Source organism: Oryx dammah, unplaced genomic scaffold, assembly GCF_014754425.2.
Source record: "Oryx dammah isolate SB20612 unplaced genomic scaffold, SCBI_Odam_1.1 HiC_scaffold_1, whole genome shotgun sequence".
Classification (NCBI taxonomy): domain Eukaryota; kingdom Metazoa; phylum Chordata; class Mammalia; order Artiodactyla; family Bovidae; genus Oryx; species Oryx dammah.
The window spans coordinates 69487797-69493955 of NW_024070185.1; positions in this window are offsets into that span (position 1 = coordinate 69487797).

Sequence of the window (6159 nt, forward strand, 5' to 3'; positions counted from 1 at the left end):
CCTTCACTAGCTTTGTTTGTAGTGATTCTTCCTAAGGCCCACTTGACTTCATATTCCAGCATGTCTGGCTCTAGGTGAGTGATCACACCATCGTGATTATCTTGGTTATGAAGATCTTTTTTGTTTAGTTCTTCTGTGTATTCTTGCCACCTCTTCTTAATATCTTCAGCTTCTGTTAGGTCCATACCATTTCTGTCCTTTATTGTGCCCATCTTTGCATGAAATATTCCTTTGATATCTCCAATTTTCTTGAAGAGATCACTAGTCTTTCCCATTCTATTGTTTCCCCTCTATTTCTTTGCACTGATCATTAAGGAAGGCTTTCTTATCTCTCCTTGCTATTCTTTGAAACTCTGCATTCAAATGGGTATATCTTTCCTTTTCTCCTTTGCCTTTAGCTTCTCTTCTTTTCTCAGCTATTTGTAAGGCCTTTTCAGACAACCATTTTGCCTTTCTGCATTTCTTTTTCTTGGGGATGGTCTTGATCACTGCCTCCTGTATAATGTCATGAACCTCCATCAATAGTTCTTCAGGCACTCTGTCTATCAGATCTACTCTGTCTATTGAATCTATTTGTCACTTTCCAGAAAAATAACTACTTCTGCTTTATTGATTAAGCCAAAGCTTTTAATTTTATAGATCACAACAAACTATGGAAAATTCTTCAAGAGATGGAAATACCAGACCACCTGATCTGCCTCCTGAGAAATCTGTGTGCAGGTCAGGAAGCAACAGTTAAAACTGGACATGGGACAACAGACTGGTTCCAAATCAGGAAAGGAATACATCAAAACTGTATATTGTCACCCTGCTTATTTAACTTATACGCGGAGTACATCATGTGAAATGCTGGGCTGGAGGAAGCACAAGCTGGAATCAAGATTGCTGGGAGAAATATCAATAACCTCAGATATGCAGATGACACCACTCTTATGGCAGAAAGCAAAGAAGAACTAAAAAACCTCTTGATGAAAGTGAAAGAGAAGAGTGAAAAAGTTGGCTTAAAGCTCAACATTCAGAAAACTAAGCTCATAGTATTTGGTCCCATCACTTCATGGCAAATAGATGTGGAAACAGTGTCAGACTTTCTTTTTGGGGGCTCCAAAATCACTGCAGATGGTGATTGCAGCCATGAATTTAAGACACACTTGCTCCTTGGAAGAAAAGTTATGACTAACTTAGACAGCATATTAAAAAGCAGAGACATTACTTTGCCAACAAAGGTCCATCTAGTCAAGGCAATGGTTTTTCCAGTAGTCATGTATGGATGTGAGAGTTGGACTGTAAAGAAAGCCGAGTGCCAAAGAATGTGAGAGTTGGACTGTAAAGAAAGCCGAGTGCCAAAGAACTGATGGTTTTGAACTGTGGTGTTGGAGAAGACTCTTGAGAGTCCCTTGGATTGCAAGGAGATCTAACCAGTCAATCCTAAATGAAATCAGTCCTGAACATTCTTTGGAAGGACTGATGCTGAACCTGAAGCTACAGTACTTTGGCCACCTGATGCGAAGAACTGACTCCTTGGAAAAGACCCTGATGCTGGGGAAGATTGAAGGTAGGAGCAGAAGGGGAGGATAGAAGATGAGATGGTTGGATGGCATCACTGACTCAATGGACATGAGCTGAACAGGTTCTGGGAGTTGGTAATGGACAGGGAAGCCTGGTGTGCTGCAGTCCATGGGGTCTCAAAGAGTCGAACACGACTGAGTGAACTGACCTGAACTACCTCAGGCTTGCCATTCTAGGGGACATTTGCAAGGATTGAATAGTCATTTTACTTTGTTTCGTCCCCTCCTCTCCCATTTCTTACTCATAAAAGAACCTGGCAACCAGGCCCCAGGAAGATTGCTATTTAGAGACACTATCCTGCCATCTTCTTGGTCAGCCAGCTCCCAAATAAAATCCCTTCCTAGTCTCTTGAGAGTCCATTGGACTGCAAGGAGATCAACCAAGTCAATCTTAAAGGAAATCAACCATGAATAGACATTGGAAGGACTGATGTTGAAGCTGAAGCTCCAATACTTTTGCCACCTGATGTGAAGAGTTGACTCATTGGAAAAGACTCTGATGCTGGGAAAGATTGAAGGTGGGAGGAGAAGGGGATGATAGAGGATGAGATGGCATCATGACTCAATTGTCATGAGTTTGCACAAACTCTGGGAGATAGTGAAGGACAGGGAAGCCTGGTGTGCTGCAGTCTGTGGGGTCACAAAGAGTCAGACTCGACTGAGCGATTGAACAACAACAAAAGTCCCAACACCTGGTCTCGGATTCACTGACTTATCGTGCGGCCAGCAGAGGTAGCTTGGATTCGGTAACAACATCAATGGTTTACTGGAAGGAGGAGCATACACCCGTGAAGCAAGGTCCCAGAGCGAGAGCCCACTGTGTGCAGCAGAAGGAGGGCAGGACATGGTGGCAGTCTTTGCTCCCAGTGGGTGAGGGGCTTGACCCTTACATTTTATACATGCTTTGCTTTTGTGTGTTTATTATATGTTATACCCTGTCTCCTATTAAAATATGATAGAGAACATGTGAAGCAGGTTTGAAGGGACCCTCGATATTTTCTGGTGAAAGGACAGGGGAGTGGAAGGGTAAAGTTTTGTTGTTGTCAGCTATGCACAAGTGAACTACTGGGAACTTCCTGGTGGTCCAGTGGTTAAGACTCTGCTCTTCCACTGCAGAGGCATGGGTTCCATCCCTGGTGGGGAAGTCCTTCATGACCCACGGCGTGACCAAAAAAAAAGTGAGTTACTCTAACACATTGTGGACATCACAATATTCCTTAGCAGTGATTCATTAAAGTCTCACCTTAAGTCTAGTACAGAAGAATAATTCCTATTTTTATTATAGTGAACATATCAAGGCTTAGCTGGACAGTATCTCATTTTTGAGGGGAGAGCCCACTGATCAAGAAAGTTAACCATCTCTATATCATAGACTGATTTAGCCCCTATCCGAAATCAGGTGCATTCTGAGGTAAGGAAGTCATCTTAAGGCTGCCCAAGTTCCGGCCTCTGACCCAGCGGGACCCTAAAGTGGAGACTCTCTAAGCCACTCCTCTTCTGCAGAGAAATTGAAAGGGAGTGCCTTGGGAAAGGGAGAGCTAAGTAGCAGGCATGTTCCTGGGAAGGAACCCACCTGCAGGGAAATAATTCTGTAGCAAAATTAGAGAGGCACTGGGACTCAGAGAAGGTAGAAGGTGGGTTTGCTGGCAAGGCAGCCCTTGTTGGTTGATTGGTGTTTAAAGTGGAAAGAGATATGCAGTGCTTGTCCTAGCAAAAAAAAAAAAAAAAAAAAAATTGTATATGATTTACATGTAGTTTGTGTTTTCACATTTACATGCTTCATTTATTATGATTTTAATATAATAGCCATACCTTTAAGTATATATTTTGAAATATACATTGACACATGCACAAAAATCCTCTCTTGGATCGTTTGAGCTAGAAACACCAGGTCACAGCTGCTTAAGCTCTGACTGGAAAAACCTAAGCTCTTTGCTATTTCCAGTTCAAGAGGCAGACTCCAGAGGCTGAGCTCTTAACAACCACATCTTACAGTCCTTCAGAATGACAAGCCCACTGACAGGGCCAGGTCGTTTCTCCCTGTCTCCTCTGGACTTTGCGATCTCTGCTAGACTCTCACTCATAGCTTTCCTCCCAAGATCCGGTGGCGCTCATCTGACTCCCAGGCCCAGGCTGGCACTACACAGCTTCTTCCAACTCTGGGGAAAATGGTGGTGGTTCAGTCGCTAAGTTGTGTCCAACTGTTGCAACCCTATAGACTGTAGCCCACAGGTTCCTCTGTTCATGGGCTTCTCCAGGCAAAAATACTGCAGTGAGTTGGCATTTCCTTCTCCAGAGAATCTTCCCCACTTGAGGATCAAACCCGGGTTTCCTGCATTGCAGGCAGATTCTCTACCGACTGAGCCACGGGAAAATTAGGAACCTCAGCCTCAGCTAAGCCGAAGCCTGAGCAGAAACCCCTTGCCGGGTCCTCGTCAGAGACGGGAGCTGCCCGGGATCCCCTCTTTCCACTCCGTCCCCAGCCTAGACCGTGACCCGGTAGATTTTCTCGAAACGGAATGAGACACGGAAAAATCTGAGTGGCCCAGGTCTCGGCTTTAGACCTGCGGAGGGGCGGGTGTCCACAGCGCGGTGGCGAAGCTCCTGCAACACCGCGAACAAGGACCCATTCAGGAGTGATGCCGCAAACAAGTTGAGGGATGGCTCGGTCGCCTCCATAGCGTTTCTTCGAAGGATGAGACCGTAGAGCCCGTTTTTAATTTTTGAATTCTCTTAGTTAGGGACTCACTGTCCCCTGCGAGGCTGCTGGAGTGGGGGCCTGGAGGGGAGCGGAGGGGGGGTTCCCCGCGGCGAGTACCCCTCCTCCCGCTCCCGCTGTTCTTTCCGCCGCGCCAGACTTGGGGCCTTCATTGTCGTTCCAAAGGCCTCCTGGGGTGGCCCCTTCACCGGCCGTAACCCGACACCTCGAACTGCTGACTGCGAAAGGCCGCCGGCGCCAGGGGGCTAGAGGGGCGCTGCGCTGGCATCCCAGACCCGGCTTCCTGGGTGTCACCTCTCCCAGGGGAGACGAAAGCCATAATACCACCAGGTTCCCCTTGACTCAAGAAGAGGAGAAGCTGGCATTGATTGCGCGCCCTCGCGGGGCACTTCGCCGTTTTTACCAAGGTCTCTAGTTCCCTACCCTGCTTCCTTGTCCTGCCTGGATCAGATTTTCCTTGGTAATGTTATTCACTTAATAGTTTGTTAATTACACCCACTTTCAGAAAAGGTAAATATGTATTTTAACCTGGCTTTAGATCATGCTTGCGTTTGTGCTGAGTCAACTCAGTCGTGTCAGACTCTTGGAGATCCTATGGCCCAGATAACCATGATGATATGTGATCGCTCACCTAGAGCCAGACATGCTGGAATGTGAAGTCAAGTGGGCCTTAGGAAGCATCACCACAAACAAAGCTAGTGAAGGTGATGGAATTCCAGTTGAGCTATTTCAAACTTTAAAAGATGATGCTGTGAAAGTGCTGCACTCAATATGCCAGCATATCTGGAAAACTCAGCAGTGGCCACAGGACTGGAAAAGGTCAGTTTTCATTCCAAAGAAAGGCGATGCCAAGAAATGCTCAAACTACTGCACAATTGCACTCTTCTCACGTGGTAGCAAAGTAATGCTCAAAATTCTCCAAGCCAGGCATCAAAAGTATGTGAACTGTGAACTTCCAGATGTTCAAGCTGGATTTAGAAAAGGCAGATGAACCAGAGATCAAAGTGCCAACATCTGTTGGATCATTGAAAAAGCAAGAGAGTTCTGGAAAAACACCTACTTCTGCTTTATTGACTACATCAAAGCATTTGACTGTGTGAATCACAACAAGCTGTGGAAAATTCTTCAAGAGATGGAAATACCATACCTGACCTGCCTCCTGAGAAATCTGTATGCAGGTCAAGAAGCAACAGTTAGAACTGGACATGGGACAACAGACTGGTTCCAAATTGGGAAAAGAGTATGTCAAGGCTGTATATTGTCACCCTGCTTATTTAACTTATATGCAGAGTACATCATGTGAAATGCTGGGCTGGATGAAGCACAAGCTGGAATCAAGATTTCTGGGAGAAATATCAATAACCTCAGATACACAGATGGCACCACCCTTACGGCAGAAAGCCAAGAAGAACTAAAGAGCTTCTTGATGAAAGTGAAAGAGAAAAGTGAAAAAGTTGGCTTAAAGCTCAACATTCAGAAAACTAAGACCATGACATCTGGTCCCATTAGTTCATGGGAATTAGATGGGGAAACAGTGGAAACAGTGACAGACTTTCTTTTTGGGGGCTCCAAAATCACTGCAGATGGTGACTGCAGCCATGAAATTAAAAGATGCTTGCTGCTTAGAAGAAAAGCTATGACCAACATAGATAGCATATTAAAAAGCAGAGACATTACTTTGCCAACAAAGGTCCATCTAGTCAAGGCTATGATTTTTTCATTAGTCATGTATGGATGTGAGAGTTGGACTGTAAAGAAAGCTGAGTGCTGAAGAATTGATGGTTTTGATCTGTGGTATTGGAGAAGATCTTGAGAGTCCCTTGGACTGCAAGGAGATCTAACTAGTCAATCCTAAAGGAAATCAGTCCTGAATAT